Source organism: Schistocerca serialis, chromosome 3 (assembly GCF_023864345.2).
Source record: "Schistocerca serialis cubense isolate TAMUIC-IGC-003099 chromosome 3, iqSchSeri2.2, whole genome shotgun sequence".
Lineage (NCBI taxonomy): Eukaryota > Metazoa > Arthropoda > Insecta > Orthoptera > Acrididae > Schistocerca > Schistocerca serialis.
In genome coordinates, this window is record NC_064640.1 from 400,641,710 (window position 1) to 400,668,758 (window position 27,049).

Consider the following 27,049-nt stretch of genomic DNA (forward strand, 5'->3'; position numbering starts at 1 on the left):
ATTGCCAGTCTACATTTTATGTCCTCCCTACTTCGTCCATCACCAGTTATTTTGCAACCCATATAGCAAACCTCATCTACTTTGTGTCTCATTTCCTAATCTAATTCCCTCAGCATAACCTGATTTAATTCGACTACATTCCATTATCTTCGTTTTGCTTTTGTTGATCTTCATCTTATATCCTCCTTTCAAGACCACCATAATATGTCACTGGAATTATGTGCTGTTATCAAATTAAAAATGTAGGATCGTTGCTGAACTAACTTTAGGTGGTGAGTTAATCGTCAGTAAGAGAATTTGTTTCAGGAATCACACTGCCAAATCTGGATTCACGTTAAGTCCAGGAAAAACCTACGGTTCTTCAACCATCCGGCATTGCAGAGATGCCTCTTTGTTTCACTAACGACATTGCTCTGCTCTGATATGCTCTGCTCTGTTCTGTTCTGTCTCTCGAGATGATTCTCTTGGCGGGAATCCTTGGTTACTGTTCCTTTGTGAGGACTTAGCCCTCTGGACTGTATCTTCAGACGTTCTTGTCGGTCAGTTTTGACGTCCTTTCTTTTGGTTGTCTTCTCTGCTGTCGATCTGAGATTCCACCCATCTTCTAAACTGTACAGGCACTAAGCCTAGCGTACGTCTGGACACTCTACTGCTCAGTATATCAGTAAGTAAGTGCAATAATAGAATTTAAATTACAGATATGGCTCTGAGCACTATAAGACTTAACATCTGAGGTCATCAGTCCCGTAGAACTTAGAACTACTTAAACCTAACTAACCTAAGGGCATCACACACATCCATGCCCGAGGCAGGATTCGGACCTGTGACCGTAGCAGTCGCACGGTTCCGGACTGAAACGCCTAGAACCGCTCGGCCACCGCGGCCGGCAATTTACAAAAACCACGTTAAATGTAAGTGCACCAGAACGAGTGCGCTGATCGCTGGTCATAATTTTACCAATCCCATTAGTCTTACCATGCTTTGTGTTTTAAAGAAAGAAAGGAAAGTTAGAGTTTCACTATGCATCGTCGCAGAAGTTATCATAGACGGAGTAAACACTCTTATTGACAAAGGAGGGGGAGGGAAATCAGTCGTGCTGTTTTTAAGAGCATCATCGTAGCAGTTCCTTAAGTGAACTAGGGACAACACGAACAACCGCAATCTTTTTGTCTGAAGTGAATTTTAACGTAATTTCGGCGGAAGACAAAACCACTGTCCCATCTCTAGGCCCCCGCAGGATTTTGTAGTACGTGGTTAATTACATGTCCTACATTAGCGAGATTTTTAACAATAAAGGAAAAATGTTTGTAATTAACAGTAGACAGATATTCAGTTGTATATAATGAAGAGATTTTTCAATGTCTTTTTTGTGGTGCATTCAGAATTTACCTATCTCACATTTTTTGCCAGTATTTAATATATGTCATAAAATTCCTGCAGTTGATATTTATACCAAACAAATACATCTCTATAAACGTAAATTTCTGTTAATATCAATGTTTGCCAGCCGTACCACATGTTGTTACGCATATTTGTTTCTCTATTTATAATTAGCTGTGAATTAATTACCTAAGTTCGTTAGCGGTGTGCAACATTCGGCGTATAATTGAGGTAATGTATCGCAGATATCTCTACATTATTTTGTACACCACGAAAAGTGTAATCAGTTGATCTACTGCTGGCCTGAGCATGAATTCATTTCTAGTAGCTTACATAATTATGTATCTTAAAACTAGAATAGCTCTTAAGGAGGTCATCGAATCATTCAGAAACTGCAATTTGAATTTTCCTTTCCATTGCTTTACCTTATGTTACCGCAACTCAACTGACACTCGTAACGATCTTCTTATAAATTTTGGGTATTGTTGATATTCCGCTATTCTCAGTGCTCAATACGGGCCGCCATTGCTACTCCAGTCCACATCACTTAACTTTCGCTTACATGTAGCAGCCGTCTGGTTTTCTTTATCTCTTTGTATGTACCTTTACTGTCCAAATAACAGCCGAAACGTAAGCACCGAAGTCCAGCTCGCAACTGGTTTGGACCACTCGACATAAAATGTCGTAAAAAATACTTTTTCGGCGTTCGTACGACAAATGAAAGGAGGAACCGTATTACGAACGTCGTCAGTTAAACCGTTTCGGAAGACCGAATCAATATTTCTGACTTTTCTGTATCATCCTCGGTTTCAGTGGGCTTTTGCATAGGTTATGCTACCTGGGGGACAGTGGGTGTACTGATGATGGTGTCAACGTTGCCCGCCGACAGATAGCGAAGTGGCACAGCTACCAAAGTGCCATCTGTGTCTACCCAGCCAGAAGGCTCATTGTGGTGCAAAAGTGTGAAGCAAGCAGGCAACCATGCCATGGAGAAGCACTCATGCTTCCTACACCCAACTGAGCGAGTTTGAAAGGTGTCATATGTTGGCCTTCCTAGTGGCACAATGGTCATTTCGAAATGCGACACAAGTTGGACGTGCTGCGTCAGTAACGCAACGCTGCTGCTATAAGTGGTCACATGAACACACTCACAGCCGTAGTAGAGGTTCTGGACGTCCATGCAGCGCAGCCGCCCTCCACTATCGTCGTATTGCAAGACCAGCAGTGGCGAATCGTATAGGTGCCCCACAGCACGGATAAGAGCGTTTGTGAGCCCACACATGTCAACACGAACTGCCGCGAACCGGTTCTTAGCAGTGGGACTACGGGCACGCCCATGTCTAGCCCATCTTCCACTCACGCCACAGCATCGACGTGCACGGCTCGACTCGTGCCGTCACAAGATGGAATGGCGCATCGTAGCGTGAAAGCAGATTCTGCCTGCACGCAACAATGTAGACCTGGTGAGTGCTGCCTCTTAAAGCGCATTCGTCCAAGACACACTGGTCCCATCCCAGGTGTTGTGGTCTGGGCTGCGATAAGCTACAGCTCTAGTTCATCTTTGGTGTTTCTGGAGGGTACGTCAACCAGCGCTCGGTACATACAGAATGTTACTTGACCTGTTCTTTTGCCGCTCTTGCAACAGGAAGATTATACGTTATTTCAACAGAATAATGCTCGCCCACACACTGCCCGTGGAACTCATTGTGCTCTGCGAGGCATGCAGCAACTTTCCTGGCCAACACGATCTCCAGACGTGTCTCCAATCGAGTACAAGTGGGATTCGGTGGGATGAGAAGTGACTTGTGCGACTAATAAACCAACAACTCTTACAGAACTACGTGAACAAGTCGAAGAGACGTGGCATAACATATCCCAGGACAGTATTCGCCATCTGTACGATCGACTGGCTGCCGGAGTCAGCGCCTACATTGCCGCCCGTGGAGGCTACACCACGTAGTAATATGGGTGTTTCAGCACGGGTCGATACCTGGTACTTCAGGACCGCTTGTGCGCTTGATCTGCAAATGTAATCATTTCATATTCTCCATCTGCGCTGTTGCAACAATAAATAGTGGGCGAATTGGAAACCTCTAAAAGGGTATACTAATTTTTTTCCGAGAATGTATGTCATTGCATGAGAAACAGCGGGCTGTAGTCGAGTTTTTAATCGTCCACATATGGAGCACCCTATCCTTCAGCATTACAACGCCAGATCACACAGCAGCGCTGCGTCATCTGCAACAATCGGACGCCTTGCGTTCACTGTCACTGATCATCCTCCATACAGTCTCGACTTCACCCCGTCCGAATTTCATCTGCTTCCAAATCTTGAACACCTTCGAGAACTTCACTTTGATAATGATGAAACGGTGCAAGCAGAGGTGAAACTGTGGCTCCGTCAACAAAGTTAAACATTCTACAGTGACGGTATCAACAAACTGATCTCTTGTTGAGAGGAACTTTTTCGTTGCCAGGCTGATTGTGTTGAAAAATAATATGTAGGCATGAATAATGAAGATGTAGAATGTTAATAACGACCGGCCGGTGTGGCCGAGCGGTTCTAGGCGGTAAGGTCTGGAACCGCGCGACCGCTACGTCGCAGGTTCGAATGCTGCCTCGGGCATGGTTGTGTGTGATGTCCTTAGGTTAGTTAGGTTTAAGTAGTTCTAAGTTCTAGGGGACTGATGACCTCAGATGTTAAGTCCCATAGTGCTCAGAGCCATTTGAACCATTTTTTTTGTTAATAACGTTTATTATATTTAAAAAGCTTTAAGAGTTTCCACATAAAGAATGCGGTGGTATTAGTTCTCAGGACGTCCTCGTAGTCCATATAATGAATGATATCAAGCGACTGGAGTGAAACGTAGGCCCCTCCAGGTTTTAAGAAGGACCCTCGGAAAGACGTGCACTATTTTAGAGTCATGTTACTGAAGTCAATCTGTAACAGAATTATGGAACATGATTTATATTCAGGCATAATGGCCGAGCGAGGTGGCGCAGTGGTTAGCACACTGGACTCGCATTCGGGAAGCCGACAGTTCAAAACCCATGCCCGGTCATCGTGATTTAGGTTTCCCATGATTTTCCTAATTCGCTTCAGGCAAATGCCGGGATGGTTCCCTCGAAAGGGCACCCCCGACTTCCTCCTCAATCCTTCCCTAATCCGATAGGACTGATGACCTCGCAGTTTGGTCCCCTCTCTCAAATCAGTCAACCAACCAGGCATAATGCAATTTTTGAAGAATGAAAATCTCCTCTGCAAAGATAAAAAGGGATTCCCTAGGCAGAGATGTTGCAAAACACAGCTCGTTCTGGTCGTCCATGAACTTCAGAGTGCCGCAGACGAAGGCAACCAGGTTGATGCCGTGTTCCTTGGCTTTCGGAAGGGATTGTGTACGGTTCTGCATTGTTGAGTGTACAAAATACAAGCCTTCCGAGTACCGCACAACATTTGTGGCTACATCCAGGAGCCTCGTAGGGTAGCCGCGCTGTCTGGGGCAGCTTGTCGCGGTCCGCGCGGCTCCCTCCGTCGGAGGTTCGAGCTCTCCCTCGGGCATGGGTGTGTGTGTTGTCCCTAGTATAAGTTAGTTTAAGTTAGACTAAATAGTGTTTAAGCTTAGGGACCGATGACCTCATCAGTTTGGTCCCATAAGATCTTACCACAATTTTCCAATTTTTTTCTTTACATCCAGGATTTTGTAGCAGATAGTTGACACATTGTTCTTAACGTGATGAAATCGACAGATGTAAGAAAATTTCGGGTCTATGCCAGAGGGGTATTATAGGACCATTGCTGTTTAAATGTACATAAATTATTTAGTGGATACTGTTGGAAGCACCATGAGGCTGCCCAAAGACGATGCTGTTGACTTTAGGAAGGTTTCAAGGCCAGATGACTGTAGCGAAATGTAAGAACAACTCCGGAAGATCGATAAATAGTGCAGGGACTGACAGCGACACCGAACGTAAGTAAGTGTCACATATTTCACATAAATAGAAGAAGAGACTAATCAATTTTCAATTAGGCTACAGGCGATAAACCACTGGCAGTAGTACCAATCAAAAGATACGTTGGTGGCAAAGAAAATGAAACTCCCTCAAGGGCTGTGTTCAGCGGTACTAAGATATAAAATGTACATACTTAGGGGTTGTAGTGTTAGTGATTCATGTTTTCACGGTCACCGGCGAGCGGGTAACTGATAGGAGGCTTGTCTGTGGACCCTCTGTTTTGATTCTGCAGGCGGAAACTGTGCTGAGTTTAGAGGTGAACAGTTCTAGCAACATTGATCCTAAGAAACAACTGTGCCCCACCGACTTCATTTGAAGCGGTTCATGTTGTGGATCTACACTCCTGGAAATTGAAATAAGAACACCGTGAATTCATTGTCCCAGGAAGGAGAAACTTTATTGACACATTCCTGGGGTCAGATACATCACATTATCACACTGACAGAACCACAGGCACATAGACACAGGCAACAGACCATGCACAATGTCGGCACTAGTACAGTGTATAGCCACCTTTCGCAGCAATGCAGGCTGCTATTCTCCCATGGAGACGATCGTAGAGATGCTGGATGTAGTCCTGTGGAACGGCTTGCCATGCCATTTCCACCTGGCGCCTCAGTTGGACCAGCGTTCGTGCTGGACGTGCAGACCGCGTGAGACGACGCTTCATCCAGTCCCAAACATGCTCAATGGGGGACAGATCCGGAGATCTTGCTGGTCAGGATAGTTGACTTACACCTTCTAGAGCACGTTGGGTGGCACGGGATACATGCGGACGTGCATTGTCCTGTTGGAACAGCAAGTTCCCTTGCCGGTCTAGCAATGGTAGAACGATGGGTTCGATGACGGTTTGGATGTACCGTGCACTATTCAGTGTCCCCTCGACGATCACCAGTGGTGTACGGCCAGTGTAGGAGATCGCTCCCCACACCATGATGCCGGGTGTTGGCCCTGTGTGCCTCGGTCGTATGCAGTCCTGATTGTGGCGCTCACCTGCACGGCGCCAAACACGCATACGACCATCATTGGCACCAAGGCAGAAGCGACTCTCATCGCTGACGACGACACGTCTCCATTCGTCCCTCCATTCACGCCTGTCGCGACACCACTGGAGGCGGGCTGCACGATGTTGGGACGTGAGCGGAAGACGGCCTAACGGTGTGCGGGACCATAGCCCAGCTTCATGGAGATGGTTGCGAATGGTCCTCGCCGATACCCCAGGAGCAACAGTGTCCCTAATTTGCTGGGAAGTGGCGGTGCGGTCCCCTACGGCACTGCGTGGGATCCTACGGTCTTGGCGTGCATCCGTGCGTCGCTGCGGTCCGGTCCCAGGTCGACGGGCACGTGCACCTTCCGCCGACCACTGGCGACAACATCGATGTACTGTGGAGACCTCACGCCCCACGTGTTGAGCAATTCGGCGGTACGTCCACCCGGCCTCCCGCATGCCCACTATACGCCCTCGCTCAAAGTCCGTCAACTGCACATACGGTTCACGTCCACGCTGTCGCGGCATGCTACCAGTGTTAAAGACTGCGATGGAGCTCCGTATGCCACGGCAAACTGGCTGACACTGACGGCGGCGGTGCACAAATGCTGCGCAGCTAGCGCCATTCGACGGCCAACACCGCGGTTCCTGGTGTGTCCGCTGTGCCGTGCATGTGATCATTGCTTGTACAGCCCTCTCGCAGTGTCCGGAGCAAGTATGGTGGGTCTGACACACCGGTGTCAATGTGTTCTTTTTTCCATTTCCAGGAGTGTATATGCGGGAAGCTGGATAGACGTATCGACGGACTGCTGCACATGTTGGGAAAAATGTGACAGCGATGTGTCGCTGATTTCAACAGTGATGTGTGGAACATTTTCACACCTGACGACTAGGTTCTGGATGCCTGCGTAGAGCAGACGCACTTCAAGATCGACACACTGCGTGAGGAGCAATGGCCTACCGCTCATCATCCCAGGGACGAAACCTAGGCACACGTTGCACGTCCTGTATTATCAGGGACCTTCAGGAACGGTGTGCTTGCCGAAGGACTAAGACTACGCGTAACTCTGGCCGGGCTACCACTGACACAAAGAAACCGCGAATGATGGCTGCTCTGATGTCATGAAAGGGTTGACTGGAGAGTGGAATAGTGCTTTTTTGTCTTCAATGATCAGAGTTAGGTCGGTCTGCATGTAGTGAGTGATGGACTAAACTCTCATTTGAACGATTCCTCAGTATTATTCATCTCTGGACCTTTATAAGATTGGATTAACAGTAGAGGTGGAGATGATCTAACGAAGAGCAGTGCTTTTCGTCATGAGATCGTCTAGTAAGCTCAGGAGCGTTACAGAGATGACCAACAAACTTCAGCTGTAAACACCACAAGAGAGTCGTTGTGTATCAGGGAGAGACTCAATGTTGAAGTTTCGGGAGCGGACGTTTCAAGAAGAGTCGGGCAATTTATGACTTCTTCCAATATACGTTTCGGTGACTGATCATGAGAAGAAAATCAGAAAAATTGGATGTCATATGAATGTTTATCGACACTCGTTCATCCCACGCAACACTCGCGAATGGGGCGATGGTGAGGTGGCTAGCGGAGTATAGACGAGGATGTTTACTGAGCGCCTGGGGTGATGATTTTAATAATTTTACTGATTTTACGCAGCACCGTGACTTCTAAAAAGTAACTCTGCTTATGTTCAATTTGACTTCGTTCAGCGTTTGATCTTCAAGGCGGCTTTGATTTCATGTAGTTTTGTAATGAAGCTCTCCTCATTTTGATCGCAGCTTCCCGACGCTGCTGTTGACCCACGTCAGGTCATTCACATCCGTCACAATCTTGCTCACTACATACGTTTTAGTCTTAGATCCATTTATGATTTACTTTGCATTGTATATTAACTTTACAAATAACCTTGTTAATTCAGTTTTTAGCGAGGTAATATTTACTGTTTATCAGATTTCCAGTAATGTCTTCCACTTACATAACAATTTCACTGACGGACGTGGGGCCCATGTTCATTTACTGGACTCGCATATCGCACTTTTCGGTTGATCCCTGACCCGTTAATCCATATTGTAGTTTTTCGTGGTTTCCTGAAATTGCTTAAGGTACAGTGACAAACATTTGGAAAATACTCTATCGACTGCTTCCCTTATCCTTGCCCAAACTACACCTCCAGTGACAGCGACGCTGACGAAAATTTAAAACCTAATCTTCCAAAATTGCTTCTTAATCAACATTTTTTGGAAACGGAAAAGCACATCACACAAACCAGCAATTTTTTTCTATAAAAGGGCAGCTCTAATATCATGATCATAGAAATAAATAAAGACTTTCGTAGTCCTGTTAACATAAGTGACGCTTAAAGCTTTGATTTTACTGTCAATCTCATCAATCACGCGCTGAATCTCACTGAGTCTGTATCTCACTTGACTCCAGTTTTTTCATTCCTCTGAATTTTCACGCACTTTCGGAGATAAAAAAGAGAAACAATTATCTCAGTCAGGGCTTAAACTCCAGTAATCAGCTTCCTCAACGCAGTAATATCTCCCATGCTGCAATTTAACCGCATTCTGGTACACCTTTTAACGAACTGATAATGGTTTCAACGTGGTTCGCCAACAGATAGCGCAGTGGCACAGCTACCAGTCCGCCATCTGTGTCTGCCGTTTTATAGGGCATGCTCACAGCCAGTAGGATCAGTATGGTGCATACGCGTGAAGTAAACAGGCACCATGCTACGGAGATGCACTCATGCTTCCTACAGCTCCCTGAGCGAGTTTGAAAGGGGTCAAATTGTGACCTTCCTAGTGGCGGGACGGTTATTTCGAAGAAATGTGACATAATCTGGACGGGTTGCACCAGTTGTGCAACGATCAGTGGTCACATGAACGTTCTCACACCCGCAGGAGATGTTCTGGGCGTCTGTGCAGCACAGACATCCTCCAGGAACATCGTATTTTAAGGGCATCAATCTCAGATCGTTCAGCTACTATAGCATGGATAAGAGGGCCTGTGAGCCCAGATATGTCAAAACGAACAGTTGCAAACTGGTTATTAGCAGTGGGACTATTTGCACGCACACCTCTGCCAGTCTCCACTCACGCCACAGTTTCGACTACTGACCGGGGTAGCACAGTGGTTACCACAATGGACTCGTATTCTGAAGGACGACTGTTCATACCCGCGTACAGCAATCCTTATTTAAGTTTTCCGTGATTCCCCTAAATCGCTTAGGCCAAATGTGGGGGCGGTTCCTTCGAAAGGGCACGGCCGCATTGCTTCTCCATCATTACCTAATTCCAGCTTGTGCTTCGTCTCTAATGATCTCGTTGTCGACGGGACGGTAAACACTAATCTCCTCCTCCTCCTCCTCCTCCTCCTCCTCTAGCATCAACGTGCACGGCTCGACTGGTGCCGTCAGAGGATCGCTTGGAAGGCGGAATTGCGTGCCGTGGTCTTCAGCGATGAAAGCAGATTCTGCCTGCAGGAAAGTAATGGTCGTTTGCTTGTACGACATAGATCTTGTGAACACTATCTCGTAGAGTGGATTTGTCCAAGACACATTGGCCTCATCCCGGGCGTTATGGTCTGGGATGCGATAATCTACAACTTTAGTTCATCTTTGGTGTTTCTGGAGGGCACGCCAACCAGCGCTCTGTATGTGCAGAATGTTATTAGACTCGTTCTTTTGCCGTTCATGCAACAGGAAGGTGATGTGATGCTCCAGCAGGATAATGCTCGTCCACACACTGCCCGTGCAACTCATCGTGCTCTGCGTGACGTGCTGCAACTTCCCTGGCCAGCACGACCTCCAGACGTGTCGCCAATTGAGCACAAGTGGAATACGGTGGAATGAGAAGTGAATCGTGCGACTTGTCAACCAACAGCCCTTAGAGAACTACGTGAACAAGTTGAACAGACGAGGCATAACGTATCTCAGGAGAAAAAAATGTGTGTGTGAATTCCTAAGGAACCAAACTGCTGAGGTCATCGGTCCCTAGACTTACACACTACTTAAACTAACTTATGCTAAGAACACACACACACACACACACACACACACACACACACACGCCCGCGCGAGGGAGAACTCGAACCTCCAGCGGGAGGGTCGCGCAATCCGTTACATTATCCCAGGACAGTATTCACCATCTGTACGATCGACTGCCTGCCGGAGTCAGCGCCTGCATTGTAGCCCGTGGAGGCTACACCACATACTAGTATGGGTGTTTCAGCATCGGTCGATACCTGGTGCCTCAGAACCGCTTGTGGTCTTTTTCTGTAAATGTAATCGTTTCATGTACTCCATATGCACCGTTGCAACAATAAATCTTGAATGAGTTGGAAACCTCTGAGAGTGTGTTCTGTTTTTCTTTTCGGCACTGTACTTTTCAGTTTGGAAAACACAGGTTATTCGCTCATACTGCTCAGAAAACAGTTGCAGGCTCCGGACGCTTTCTGTCGCTTCAACAACATGCAGCAGTGCAATTAGATGTTCTTAATGATTACTTGTGTTCCACGGTGAGAATTAGATTAATCTAATTAAATCTGAAATATTTTACGACTTTTTCATGAACGCAAAAGCTTTCCACAAAACATTATACATCAGTAAGGAAAAACTTGCTTTACTGTTTAAGGAGACGTAAGTCAGAGAAAAAAATATACAAATAGCAGCAACATGTTAGAATCTCAAATAAGCTTGCAGGTGTACCGACATAAAAAAGGTATTTCCGCTTCTTTTCAATCATCAGACCACTAGTGGCCGCAGCCCCATGTACTATACTTCAAATAATGAACTCAATAAACCTTTCCTTAGCACATTCCATTTACTTGTAGGGTGCACATAGTATAGCTCCAGCTTCTTATTGCCTGGAGCGTTACCAGCCCAACAGGCCACACCGGTCGTCATCGGAGACATAGTTACGCGCATAGTTCCTCGTCGCAAAATAATGGCGTTTTACAATGCGCACATTTGTGCAAACATATGAGGATCCATCTTTCGTATGTTACCATTATTACCATGCACACCATCCTTACCAGAACTGTTTAGCACACCATCTATTGGCACTACAGCATCCTTCTGTGAACGACCCTTCAACCACCGAGATGAACCTCTGTACGAATCTTAAACATACTCTTGACTTGCGATTCTTCTCTCAACACACAGAGAAAGGTAAGGTAATGTTCCACATTCTGGTCCTAGACGGGCTAATCAGCTCCGATCGACCGCCGTGTCAACCTCTGCCAAGGATGTAATTGGATGCTGTACAGAGGGGCATGTAGCCAGCATACCGCTCTCACGGTCGTGGACGGGTTTTTGCACGTTGGAACCGATATTAACAGTCGAGTAACTCCTCCGATGGCCTCATGAGTCTGAGTGCACCCAGTTCCACCCTCCCACCAAGTAAAAATCTCTGACACTACCGGGAATTGAACCTGGTTCCCTCATGTGGCAGTCAGCCGCACCGGCCCCTAAGCTACGGAGGCGGACTTCCCCAACACACATCGTACCTTAACGCCTGTACGACGCTCCGTAATGCTACTTAACTACAGATCATTCTTCTTGTAACACTTCTCCGTGTTCTAAATCCAACAGTTTTCTAAGTATACACGTTCTCTGCACCCACAACTTCTTGTGAATTTTCTTATCTCTACTCATACGGTTGGTGGAACCCATCTTGCAATGTGACACGCGAAGGATCGGATATTTTAATTTATTATATGGCCCAGAATGTCATAAATTACTATTTGATACTCCCAAGACACTACTCTGTTCTGCCTGACATTATCTTACACTATGTGATCAACAGTATCCGGACACCTGGCTGAAAATGACTTAAAAGTTCGTGTCGCCCTCCATCGGTAATGCTGGAATTCAGTGTGGTGTTGGCCCACCCTTAGTCTTGATGACAGCTTCCACTCTCGCAGGCATACGTTCAAACAGGTGCTGGAAGGTTTCTTGGGGAACGGAATCGGCGTTCCAAAACATCCCAAAAGTGTTCTATAGGATTCAGGTGCAGGTCATTCCATTACAGGGATGTTATTGTCGTGTAAGCACTGCGCCACAGGCCGTGCATTATGAACAGGTGCTCGATCGTGTTGAAAGATGCAATCGCCATCCCCGAATTGCTCTTCAACTGCGAGAAGCAAGAAGGTGCTTAAAACATCAGTGTAGGCCTGTGCTGTGGTAGTGCCACGCAAAACAACAAGGGGTGCAAGCCCCCTCCATGAAAAACACGATCACACCATAACACCACCGCCTTCGGGTTTTACTGTTAGCGCTACATACACTGGCTGATGACGTTCACCAGGCATTCGCCATACACACACCCTGCCACTGGATCGCCACAGTGTATTCCGTGATTCTCACTCCACTCAACGTTTTACCACTGTTCAGTCGTCCAATGTTTACGCTCCTTACACCAAACGAGACGTCGTTTGGCATTTACCGGCGTGATGTGTGGCTTATGAGTAGCTGCTCGACCATGAAATCCAAGTTTTCTCACCTCCCACCTAACTATCAGAGTATTTGCAGTGGATCCTAATGCAGTTCGTAATTCCTATGTTGTGGTTTGGATAGATGTCTGCCTATTACACATTACGACCCTCTTCAACTGTCGGCGGCCTCTGTCAGTCGACAGACGAGGTCGGCCTGTACTCTTTTGTGCTGTACGTGTCCCTTCACGTTTCCACTTCACTATCACATCGGAAATAGTGGACCTAGGGATGTTTAGGAGTGTGGCGTATAGACGTTTGACCCAAGTGAAACCCAATCACATTTGAAGTCTGTGAGATCCACGGAGCGCCCCATTCTGTTCTCTCACGATGTCACGACTGAGGTCTCTGATATGGAGTACCTGGCAGTAGGTGGCAGCGCAAATCACCTAATATGAAAAACGTATGTTTTTTCGTGGTGTCCGGTTACTTTAGATTATATAGTTTAAGTCTCGTCCCTCTACACGGTCCAGGCACATTAATCTTTCAAAAGCACTAACAGCCACATTCTGCGACGTGGGCCGCTGCTAGACGTGCAGAAGAGTCAGTCCGGTTCTGGAAGGCAGCAACAGGGACTGGGAGCCATGCCGACTCTAGTGCCGTGGCCAGCTGCGCTAGGCTTCTTCAGGATCCATTCCCCGAACAGCCCGGTCGAGGTGGTCTCACAGAACCTCGATTGTGCTTAAGTCCGGGAAACTGGGTGGGCAGGGGAGTACGGTAAACTCATCTTGGTGCTCTTCCAATCACACACATATACTGCGAGCTGTATGGCACGTTTCAGTGTAGTGCTAGTAGATGCCATCCTTCGAGGAAGAACAAAATGTATGTAGCGGTGGACATGACCACCAAGGATAGATGCATACTTGTGCTGATCCACTGTGCCCCTCATGCTGCCTGGGCCCTTCTAACGATTGTTGCAGTGCCGTACGCGCCGACAGCCATTAGTCTGATGGAGCATAAAACCTGATTGATCTGAAAAGGGCAGCTGTAGCCTCTCAGTGGATGTCTATTTGCTGTATTGAAGTACAATTCCAACCATCTTGGTCGATGAACGGCAGTCAGCTTGGTGTATGAACCACTTACCTGGAGCAGAGGCCGATACGCAGAACAGTCGTTGAGGAGACGCTGCTGATAGCCCCTTTGTTCATCTGGGTGATCATTTGCTCAACAGTTGCACGTCTGTTCGCCTGTGCACCTGTCTGCAGCCGTATTTCATCCCTGTCATCTATGGTCTGTGGTGCAGCACAGTTGTCTCAGTGCCGGTTGTGGATAGCACCGTTTTGCCATGTTTGATGTACTTTAACGACGGCGGGAAGTGAACAGTTTACAAACTTATCCATTTCGGTAATGTCTCCAGCCTTGGCCCAAAAGCTGACGATAATGGCCATATGGACGTCATGTAAATCGCTGCTAGTGCTGCAATCTGCCATCGTGAGTGGTTATTGCATGTTGACATCGAACATGGGTGGTCGTCACATTAATGTGAGTGGACCATGCGTGGAGAATTAGCTGTCTCGGCTGTTTATTCATACGTACTTGTTGCCCCATTCTAGCGACATTTCTTCTGATTATCTAGGTTTAGGTACTAAATGGTTAATTCTGGATAAACCAATTTTGAGTATTGGTCCGCCTCATTGTAACTACAGAAACAGCTAAATTGCCGACGTGTCGACCGACTTGCTCCGGTCCTCTTCAGAGTGGTTCACTAGTGTACACTAGCGAATGTCTTCCTTTATACAGGGTGTTACAAAAAGGTACGGCCAGACTTACAGAAAACATTCCTCACACACAAATAAAGAAAAGATGTTATGTGGACATGTGTCCGGAAACGCTTAATTTCCATGTTAGAGGTCATTTTAGTTTCGTCAGTATGTACTGTTCTTCCTCGATTCACCGCCAGTTGGCCCAATTGAAGGAAGGTAATGTTGACTTCGTTGCTTGTGTTGACATGCTACTCATTGCTCTACAGTACTAGCATCAAGCACATCAGTACGTAGCATCAACAGGTTAGTGTTCGTCACGAACGTGGTTTTGCAGTCAGTGCAATGTTTACAAATGCGGAGTTGGCAGATGGCCATTTGATGTATGGATTAGCACGGGGCAATAGCCGTGGCGCGGTACGTTTGTATCGAGACAGATTTCCAGAACGAAGATGTCCCGACAGGAAGACGTTCGAAGCAATTGATCGGCGTCTTAGGGAGCACGGAACATTCCAGCCTATGACTCGCGACTGGGGAAGACCTAGAACGACGAGGACACCTGCAATGGACGAGGCAATTCTTCGTGCAGTTGACGATAACCCTAATGACAGCGTCAGAGAAGTTGCTGCTGTACAAGGTAACGTTGACCACGTCACTGTATGGAGAGTGCTACGGGAGAACCGATTGTTTCCGTACCATGTACAGCGTGTGCAGGTACTATCAGCAGCTGATTGGCCTCCACGGGTACACTTCTGCGAATGGTTCATCCAAAAATGTGTCAATCCTCATTTCAGTGCAAATGTTCTCTTTACGGATGAGGTTTCATTCCAACGTGATCAAATTGTAAATTTTCACAATCAACATGTGTGGGCTGACGAGAATCCGCACGCAATTGTGCAATCACGTCATCAACACAGATTTTCTGTGAACGTTTGGGCAGGCATTGTTGGTGATGTCTTGATTGGGCCCCATGTTCTTCAACCTACACTCAATGGAGCAAATTATCATGATTTCATACGGGATACTCTACCTGTGCTGCTAGAACATGTGCCTTTACAAGTACGACACAACATGTGGTTCATGCACGATGGAGCTCCTGCACATTTCAGTCGAAGTGTTCGTACGCTTCTCAACAACAGATTCGGTGACCGATGAATTGGTAGAGGTGGACCAATTCCATGACCTCCACGCTCTCCTGACCTCAACCCTCTTGACTTTCATTTATGGGGGCATTTGAAAGCTCTTGTCTACGCAACGCCGGTACCAAATGTGGAGACTCCTCGTGCTCGTATTGTGGACGGCTGTGATACAATACGCCATTCTCCAGGGCTGCATCAGCGCATCAGGGATTCCATGCGACGGAGGGTAGATGCATGTATCCTCGCTAACGGAGGACATTTTGAACATTTCCTGTAACAAAGTGTTTGAAGTCACGCTGGTACGTTCTGTTGCTTTGTGTTTCCATTCCATGATTAACATGATTTGAAGAAAAGTAATAAAATGAGCTCTAACATGGAAAGTAAGAGTTTCTGGACACATGTCCACATAACATATTTTCATTCTTTGAGTGTGAGGAATGTTTCCTGAAAGTTTGGCCGTACCTTTTTGTAACACCCTGTATACTACCATTTTCGGTTATCTGGTAGCTACCGACGTCTCATACCTGAAATGTCACTGGACAACTAGAAGAGGTTGTTATGGAGGGGAGGCTGTAAGGTACACTATTGCCTGTGCTACCCTGGTGGCTGGTTGCAAGACAACTGTATTAGGTGACTGGTAGAAGGTAGCGTATTGGCTGTATGTTGCCTGTGCCACTGTGGTAAGTGACTGGTGAGCATGTTCCGTTGGTGACTGGAAGGCAATAACAAATCGGCAGCTTGTATCCATTGGATGGTGTTTTCCTACAGCGAGGCGCTAAGGCCTCACAGCTGTTCTCTCGCGGCCGCCGTCTACACTGTCAAACACAGGTCAAGTGGCGTCGCGAACACGCGCGATTTGTAGGACTGGAATCGTCGGCAGTCATGCTGCAAGTAACTTGTAGCCATCCTCCCTCTTCATGTTGTTAGGTCGTTTAATTATTTCAGTAGCCTCTGTTACTTTTCTTTGCTGCATCCACGACTACCGAGCAAGCACAAGAGGTTCTTGAATGTTGATAAGGCTTACCGACAGCCATTCTTCCCACGCACTATTCGCGAGTGGAACAGGGTTGGAGAGATCAGATAGTGGTACCGGTTCAAATGGCTCTGAGCACTGTGGGACTTAACATCTATGGTCATCAGTCCAGTAGAACTTAGAACTACTTAAACCTAACTAACCTAAGGACAGCACACAACACCCAGTCATCACGAGGCAGAGAAAATCCCTGACCCCGCCGGGAATCGAACCCGGGAACCCGGGCGTGGGAAGCGAGAACGCTACCGCACGACCACGGGATGCGGACATAGTGGTACCGAAAGTACCCTCTGCCACATACCATTGTGTGGCTTGCGGAGTATGATGTAGATGTAAGACGGGCACGTTCCTGGTGCTGTTCCGCTGCAGGTGACTTGTCGTTCTGTCCCAGTCGTACATAATTTTCATGCTCCGAAAACTACCAGTAATGTGACCATCCTATCGATTTTCAAGAACCTCGCGTGCTTAATCGCAACCGCGGATACAGCAACGGAAAATAAGAGGGTATTGAAATAATAAACGCTCTAACAACATGAACAGGAAGGATGTCTACAAAATCGCCGGCCGGCGGCGCCACTTACCATCCCCTACATACAAGCTGTCGATTTTCTATTGCCTTTCAGTCACCAACGAGAATTGCCCACCAATCACTTACCACAGTGGTACAGGCAATATACAGACTGATGTGTTGGCAAATGTGCCAACACCTTGTAGATAGAGGAGGCCGAAATGCACGCTATCTAACGCAGACGGGAGTGAATTCTGGAACAGGATAAGTAGTGAATGGTAGCAAGAAAAGTACGTTGCTTTGGGAATACTTAACTTTTATATAGTTCTTTGGTTTACAACGTTCTTGATGAGACATTTCATACGATAACTATCAAACTATGTAAGGCTAATGGCGCCTTGCTAGGTCGTAGCCCTGGACTTAGCTGAAGGCTATTCTAACTGTGTCTCGGCAAATAAGAGAAGGCTTCGTCAGTGTAGTCGCTAGCAAAGTCGTCGTACAACTGGGGCGAGTGCTATTCCGTAACTCGAGACCTGCCTTGTGGTGGCGCTCGGTCTGCGATCACACAGTGGCGACACGCGGGTCCGACATGTACTAAACGGACCGCGGCCGATTTAAGCTACCACCTAGCAAGTGTGGTGTCTGGCGGTGACACCACACAGACGATACGTTACTTTCTGCCAATTACTTACTACAGTTCCTTTCTAAAACGCCACCAGAGTAGCACCGACAATAGCGGACCTTACAGCCACCCCACCAACTATAATCCGGACTCATTTGACTAGGCAACGGTTCTACAGTCGTCTAGGATCCAACTGATATGATCACGAGCCCAGGAGAGATGTTGCGGGTGATTTAGCGCTTGTAGCAAAGCCACTCGCGCCGGTCTCTGCTGTCATAGCCCATTAACGTCAAATTTCGCCGCACTGTCCTAACGGATAGACTCATCGTACGTGTCACATTGATTTCTGCGGCTATTTCACGCAGTGGTGTTTGTCTGCTAGCACTGACAACTCTACGCAAACGCCGCTGCTCTCGGTCGTTAAGCGAAGACCGTCGGCCTCTGCGTTGTCCGTGGTGAGAGGTAATTCCTGAAATCTAGTTTTCTCGACACGCTGTTGACTCTGTGGATACGTTACTGTTCGACAGCTGACGCAGAAGAGTACAAACGTGAAACAGCAAATGTAAATAAATTGTATACTGATTTCAAGTGAAGCAAACAGAGGACACAAGACACCTAGCGTTCAAGTTACGCAACATAAATCGGAATATTTAGCAGTCAGAAAGACACAAATACGTATTCACAACTGAAGGAAAACTCAGAATAACCTAAAGTGATGGGGAGAGGCATGAAACTGAATGCATAAAGCTTCGAACTGAAGGACCAGAACGTGATCCTGTGGCCAGCTTCAAGCTTACTGAAAGCACGAAGCTGCCGAAATATTGTAACAGCAAACTCTTGAATATCAGCTTACCTCCGCAGTTAACAGCAAGTCGAACACGCGAAATTATCGAGAATAATTGTTGGATACAAACACTAACTGCAAAACCTTGCCTATGAGCAACCACTTCTAATAAATGAAACGTTCTCACCAGTAACTGCAAATATGGTGCGCCCCATCTAACCTCCAATCGTCCGTAGCAAGCAGAACAACTGTGTTTCAAAGTTGTCCGCGAACATGCGTTTTTTTTTAAATTATTTATATTTTGCTTTAGGCGGCAAAGACTATACGGTCAACAGTAGTTACAAAAGTGCCGTATTAGCGTAATTGCAATTTCCACAGTAGAACAATAAAAAGAGTGCGATGTATAAACATTAGTTCTTAATATAAAATAAATCACTAAAAGACGAAAACCATACAGCCAGCAGTAGTTACAACAGTTCCAAATTAACGTTAGTGCAGTTCTCACAATACAACAATGATAGTTGTGCGAAGTACAAAAATAAGATCGTTATATAAATTAAAAAACAGAATTACGACAGGGTTCGAACTGGGCCGGTTCCAGAGGTGAATGACATCCACAGAAACTTACAACTGAAACCCGGAGAACGGTATCGTTTACGAAAATAATTTCCTAATGCAAGGGAAAGACACTAACAGTTTTCGAACCGGACTGGTTGGGAGTTCCTGAGGATCAGTACGAGTCGGAAAGTCTGCCTGCAATAATAAATAGCTTCCGTGATGGCTAGTAACTCCACCGTGAAGATAGACGATTGAGGTGGCAGTACGAACATTTGCTATGTGTTGCTCGAGGAGCTGAAAAAGGCATATCCGACGCCCGCCTCACTGTTGGAGCAAGCATGCTGTGGTCAATGTCACGTAAACAAGCGATCCAGGTCATGATTAATGTTCGTACCCGTTCTGAAATCGGATGGCAAGTACGACACCGAGGCTAGGTGAAGAAAATACCAAACGGAGAGTGGAATCAAGGGCTTTCGAGTCTTTTTAATATTAGCGGTAAAATATGTCGCTATTTTTCGTAGCTGCGAATCAGTAGGGGGTTTACGTTCGTCCTTCGTCTGTAAGATACGTGCGTGAGGCCCCAGAACTGAACAGCCGCCTTAGTGGAAACACAAGCAAATATGAAAGACCGACCAAAGAGAAAATTATCGGACAGCATCTGCCGAAGTATGGTCAGCGGCGTTGCACACGCTTCCATTAACAGTGCGTTGGTGCGCGTTGATTTGATAGCTCCAAGAACAAGACTAAGCATCTTATAAGGGAGGACATCGAGTTTACGCAAAGACGATTTCGTTGCGTTGCCATAGACGATGCTGCCATAATTGAAAACAGAGCAGATCAAGACCTTATACAGGGTTTATAGGACTGTCGGTTTCGCTCCCCACCAAACTCTAACAGGCATGGTCAACAACATGAACAGGAAGGATGTCTACAAAATCGCCGGCCGGCGGCGCCACTTACCATCCCCTACATACAAGCTGTCGATTTTCTATTGCCTTTCAGTCACCAACGAGAATTGCCCACCAATCACCAATTGCCCACCGTGAAGATAGACGATTGAGGTGGCAGTACGAACATTTGCTATGTGTTGCTCGAGGAGCTGAAAAAGGCATATCCGACGCCCGCCTCACTGTTGGAGCAAGCATGCTGTGGTCAATGTCACGTAAACAAGCGATCCAGGTCATGATCGCTTGTTTATGAGGTACGCAACATGACATGTCCACGTTCGTTTGCAGTCAAAGTAGACGCCAAGTAGCTTAGCATGTGGCTCAACAGGAAGTTTGTATGGGTAAAACTGAAGCTTAGATGAGAATTAACTGCGTCGTTTTCTCGTTAATATCGCCACAGCAGATTTTTCGTGCGGCAAAATGAGTCCATTTCCTTACTCCCATTTGGACAGCCTGATACATGCGTCGGGAAGCTACAATCCTGTCACCCAAAAGCACGGTGAATGAGTGTTACAAACATTCGCTTCCTCAAGAACTTTGACGCTGGGGCTAAATACAGTCTCAAGGTCGGCGACATAAAGGGCGTAAAGTATGTAAAGTAAGGGAATCAACATCGCACCCTGTGGAAGACCACGAAGCACTATGCGATGCACGTATAACGCGTTGTCTCGGTCACGGACATAGACGGTAAACATGCAGTTTCAGTTGCCGGCGCACTGATTGGCTGGAAGCTCCCGGAAAAGGTCTAAGGTAACCATGCTTCATCCGCAACATTTTAGAGACTCACATCTCAAACAATCTACACGGTATATATCGATACTGGTTACAAAACATGTCCGCAAATAATCAGCAAAGACGAGTTCGGGAGTTACTGAAAGCAAATGGTTTAAGCAATTTCGTCATATATAGACGTGGTTGCAGACCGTGGCTGTTATATAAAACTAATTTAAATTATTTAAGGACTGGAAACGCCCGTTTAACACGCAGTTTTCACTGTCAACATGTTGCTTCTCGGTCGTGTAGTTAGTGTCTAACACAACGGACTTTGTGTAAGTATCGCACCGAGAGTTCACGCACTTTGAAGATAGGGGAGATCGTCTACATAGATCATAATGTTCACCGTTCGTGAATCGTAAATTACCTTCGTAATATACGTGATCGGAAGATGAACTGTCGGTGAGCAGTCTACCGCTACACACACAACTGCTACCGCCTATAGGTTACCGAGAGAGCTGGCGTAGTGGTTAGCACATTGGACTCGCGACAACTGTTCAAACCCGAGTCCGGCCATCCTGATTAAGGTTTTACTGTTATTTCCCTAAATCACTTCAGGTAAATGCTGGGATAATTTCTTTGAAAGGGCACGGCCGACTACCTTCCCCATCCGTTCCAAATCCGATGGGACCGATGATCTCGCTGTTCGGTTCCATCCCCCAAATCAACCAACCACCCAGTCATAGGTTGGGTAACACGCCCTCGTCTTCCATCTACATCCCCATCTATATGATTACTCGGCAAATCACGATCAAGTGCCCGTCAGAGGGTTCCTTGAACCACGTTTAAACTACTTTGTTACCGTTCCACTCTCGAACCGATCGTGGGGAAAACGAACGCTTGAATCTTTCCTTGCGAGCTCTGATTTCTCCAATTTTATTATGAATATTATTTCTGCCTATGTAGGTGGGCGCCAACAAAATATTTTCACACTCGGAGGTGGAAGCTGGTGATTGAAATTTCATGAGTAGGTCCTGCCACACGCGAAAAACGGCTTTGTTTTAATGATTGCCACCCCAATTCGTGTATCATATCCATGGTACTCTCTTCGTTATTTCGTGATAGTAATAAACGAGATGACCTTCTCTGAACTTCTTCGATGTCCTCCGTCAATCCTATCTGATACGGGTTCCACATCGCACAGCAATACTCCACGAGAGAGTGGGCAAGCGTAGTATAAGCAGTCTCTTTAGGAAACCTGCTACATTTTTTAAGTGCTCTGCCAATAAACCGCGTTCTTAGTGTGCTCTCCTCACAACATTATCCATGTGACCGTTCCAATTTAAGTTCCTGTAATTCTAATCCCTAAGTATTTAGTTGAGTCTACAGCCTTTAGATTTGTGATTTATTATGTAATAGGTATTTAGCGGATTCATTTTAGTACTCACGTATATGACTGCACATTTTTCATTATTTAGAGTCAACAGCCACTTTTGGCACCATAGAGACATCTTGTCTGTATCATTTTGTTATTGCTTTTGATTATCTGATGACTTTACAAGACAGTAAATGTCAGCATCATCTTCAAACAATGTAAGAGGACTGCTCAGATTCTCTTTTAAATCGTTTATGTAGATCAGGATCAACAAAGGGCCTATAACACTTTCTTGGAGAACGCCAGATATTATTTCTGTTTTACTCCATGACCTTCCGACAGTTAAGACGGACTATGACTTTTCTGATAGGAAATCACGGATAGGAGCTGGCGCTTCTTATGGTTAGTGTGTATATATACACCATTCCCCTCAACACAACAGCGCCTTTCTAATTATCAGAAGATATTCATTTTGAAGCTTTTTACAAAACTGATTTTTTTTTTCGACAAGTGAATCCTGATCTCCAATACTAACGCATTCTTTTCCTTCTTTTACAGTGCAAAACATTAGTTTGCAGATATTTGTTGCACAACATATTTCAATTACTCGTCGAATTTGAGCTCTTGCCTATGTTGCGACTGTCGTGTGGCCCTTATGGGTCACCTACGTATCCATGATCAACCTTGATTAATCCGGGTACCATTTAACGTCTTCATAAACAGCTGCACGTAGTCTCCAGTATGATATTTCTGAGGCAGCCTGGAACAGTACGTCATTCTGTAGGTCCCATTTGGTAGAGGAACTAATAGATAGGCTATTTCTATCGTCACACTCCTGTATCTCCTCTCAGCTAATTCTTTCACTCTCCCAAAGAGCACAGATCCTCCACCTCTTCTCCACTACAGTGCGGCAGAAGCATGGCTTTCGCGGAAACGTAACTGTGCTATCTGGTCGAGTAGCCTCGCAAGGCAAGAAGCGGTGCGACTTTTGCGCGGTCGGTAATTGCTGGTGGGCTGTAATTAGACCATGGGCAGATTTATTCCGCGCTGCTGCGGTGGGCGGGCTACCGGTATACCGATGGGGCAGCGGCATATCATGTAATCGTTGGCTGTGGCACGAATTTCGTTACAAGGGATCAGATTTCAAATTAAGTTGAGATGCAGCGGCTGGGAGGGCATTGAATAAACAGAGGGCGGCGGCGTGTCGGGTGTCGGGTTTCGGCGTCATGCACCTGCGGCCCAACTCACTCCTTTCTCCGCTCGCCTCGCGCCTTAAGCTGCGTTCTGAGCCACCGCTAGCCGAGCATTATCCAGTCATTGTACCCCTCGGATCAGCTTTCTTCAGCTAAGACACTGTGCTATGTTTTCACTCTTTCTCAATCGAGCTTATTTCGAGGAAACTGTGCCTTCTTTGAGGATACACGTGTCTCTTCATTCCATTGGCATTTTAGAACCTTTGCACAAAAACTGAAGTAGGCCTAGGTTTATTTCACTTAACTTTTTTAATGACTACCTTCCTTTCAAGCAACACTGATCACTGATTTCCAACCACCATTGTACGAGCACTGACGTTGTTGCTCTGTCATCCATTGTCTGCGAAAATTTGGCTGTGTCTGACATTTAGTACGGTATTTTGTCACTAGATGGCACATATATCACGGTATGCGGAAGAACCGTGTACTACAGGACGAAAAGGATTTTTTTTAAATAATATTTTTTTCATTTAGTTTGATTATGAATACTGGAAGACTTCTAAGCAGACTTCGTCAGTTCACTTTTATAAAACATCTACTAGTACATGTACGGTTACAATGATTTACATAAAACTAAAATAATATATTAGGTACTTAAGAGCAACACCGAGCGAGGTGGCACAGTGGTTAGACACGACTCGCATTCTGGAGGACGACGGTTCAATCCCGCGTCCGACCGTCCTGATTTAGATTTTCCGTGATTTCCCTAAATCGCTCCAGGCAAATGACGGGATGGTTCCTTTGAAAGGGCACGGCCGACTTCCTTCCCTAATCAGATGAGACCGATGACCTCGCTGTCTGGTCTCCTTCCCCAAACAACCCAACCCAACTTAAGAGCAAGAATATGTATTCCAAACAAAGACAAAAAAGAAACGAAGCAGTACGAAGGAATCATCCGAATGAGACGGAGATCGGTAAATCGGTGGATATGGTGTACACGTAGAGACAAAGAAAGTTACAGTTTTATACAGTTGTATGGTTTATTCAAGAGAAAGAGCTTGTCAAATTGAGCAAGTCAATAACGCGTTCGTCCATTTCCGGCCATTATACAAGCAGTTACTTGTCTTAGCATCGACTGATAGGAAGTAGTTGGATGTCCTCCTGAGGGATATCGCGCCAAATTCTGTCCAATTGGCGTGTTAGATCGTGAAAATCCCGAGCTGGCGGCGGACCCTGACCATAGGGCTCGATACGTTCTCCCGGAACCCGCTAAACTCTCCAGTGTTTTTTCGGGACACAGGTGAAAAATAGATTGCACATGGAAATCCGTTTCCGATACCTCATCCACCGGCCGGCCGAAGTGGCCGTGCGGTTAAAGGCGCTGCAGTCTGGAACCGCAAGACCGCTACAGTCGCAGGTTCGAATCCTGCCTCGGGCATGGATGTTTGTGATGTCCATAGGTTAGTTAGGTTTAACTAGTTCTAAGTTCTAGGGGACTGATGACCTCAGCAGTTGAGTCCCATAGTGCTCAGAGCCATTTGAACCATTTTTGAACCTCATCCACCAAAGACAACAAAGCATCGCATTCATAGCAGACAAGGCCTATCTACGCAGGAGACAGCTTCATCTTCTCCATTGGCGATCGTAGCAATCATCCACGATCACTGAATACCGAACATTGCGAGACGTTCCATCTTCGGACCGTCAGTACGTCACGTTTGCTGCCGATGGGGTGGCCAAGTGGCAAGTGCCTCCGCCTGTAACTTCGACACTCTGTAGCGTCGTCGGATAATTTTTCCGGGCGTGAGTTCGTATCCTCGATGTGTTCCTCAAGACACCCTCAACAACCCCTTGAAGTTCGTCGCAACATTTAATTACTTCATCGCGTTAAGAACGCCACATATATTGAAAAAATACTCAACAGTTTCTTCTTCAACTTTTAGAGCAGTTTCAAATAAAGGGTTAAATAATGGCGTGAACAATACGGCTAGAAGTAAAAGTTATATACAAAAAGAAAAATGGTAAATAAACTGAGTCCAACATACGAAACTGTAACACCCATTCTTATAATTATATACTGCGAATATTGTACCTTTCAATTCCTGCCTAGCTACGCTGATTTGGTTTCCGATGGCTTACCGTTTCGGACAAACGCCCGAATTGCCCATAATCAGGTTCAAATGGCTCTGAGCACTATGGGACTTAACTTCTGAGGTCATTAGTCCCCTAGAACGTAGAACTACTTAAACCTAACTAACCTAAGGACATCACACACACCCATGCCCGAGGCAGGTTTCGAACCTGCGACCGTAGCGGTCGGTCGGCTCCAGACTATAGCGCCTAGAACCGCTCGGTCACCCCGGCCGGCCCCATAATCAGGCTAATTAATTTCAGCAATATTATTTCCCCAATGATCTACTGTTCTGCCATTACTTATCGCGAAGTGAAGGAGACGTTGAACTCTCACTTTGTTACCTTCTCTGTCAGATTCAGTATATCAATAGCATTGCCTTCGCACTGCCGAACGAGTTGTTCGGCGTAGCTGTAATAAATTTTATGCACAAACATTACTCGTGGATCAGTCAGTCTATTAGTAAAAACTATATGAATATCCTTGGAGTAGTTTCTGTGAACGGCCTTCACATACAGACAGAAAACTGCGGCAAGGGACTTCAGTTTATCGTATTCGTAGCTCAGCCAACTGTAATAAATATTTATAAACTATACTGGGTGGTCAGAAATAGTTCAAAAATGTTCAGATGTGTGTGAAATCTTATGAGGCTTAACTGTTAAGGTCAGCAGTCCCTAAGCTTACACACTATTTAACCTAAATTATCCTAAGGGCAAACACACACACCCATGCCCGATGGAGGACTCGAACCAACCGCACAGTCCATGACTGTAGCGCCTTAGACCGCTCGGCTAATCGCGCGCGGCTCAGAAATAGTCTGGAAAGCTTGTAAGTGTGTTGTAGGGTAGGCTGTGCTGAGCAATAATTGTTCAGCAAAAAATTCGATACTTTGCGCTACTTCCGAGTTAATTAGCATTGAAGTTAGCCAATGAGGCTGTTGGGTGCGCAGATTTAAGCGGCCTGCGAGATAAAATTAGTGTCAGTTGTTCTCATAGTACAGATGACAGCGCACGAGACTGCTCAGCCTAAGGCTCGGGTTTGATCCTTACTACCGTGCCCTGTTAAAGCGTCGGTTGCAATGATTAAACGATTCCTTGGCGTGTATGCACCTACACCTGGCGCTGTACACAAGTTATCTTACAAAGACAGTGATGCTCTATTGCAGTCTTGTGACAATATTTATTCCTTACGTCAGAGTTCAATTGGTATAAAATCTGTGCTATACTAGTGTGGTGTGCGTACTGTAAGACCTTCGGTACACACACCATCAGATTATTGGACTTGTCGCTCTAACGAAGTAGGCGAGTGTCAGTAATATGTCTCGTGGTTTTATCGTGGCGTGTTTATCTTCTGCCGTTTGGTCAGACGATAGAAATGCCACTTGCACGCTTAGAGTAGCAGATTGACGGTCACCAACTTTAATCAGAACTTGATTAATTTCCACACACATTTATTAAAATA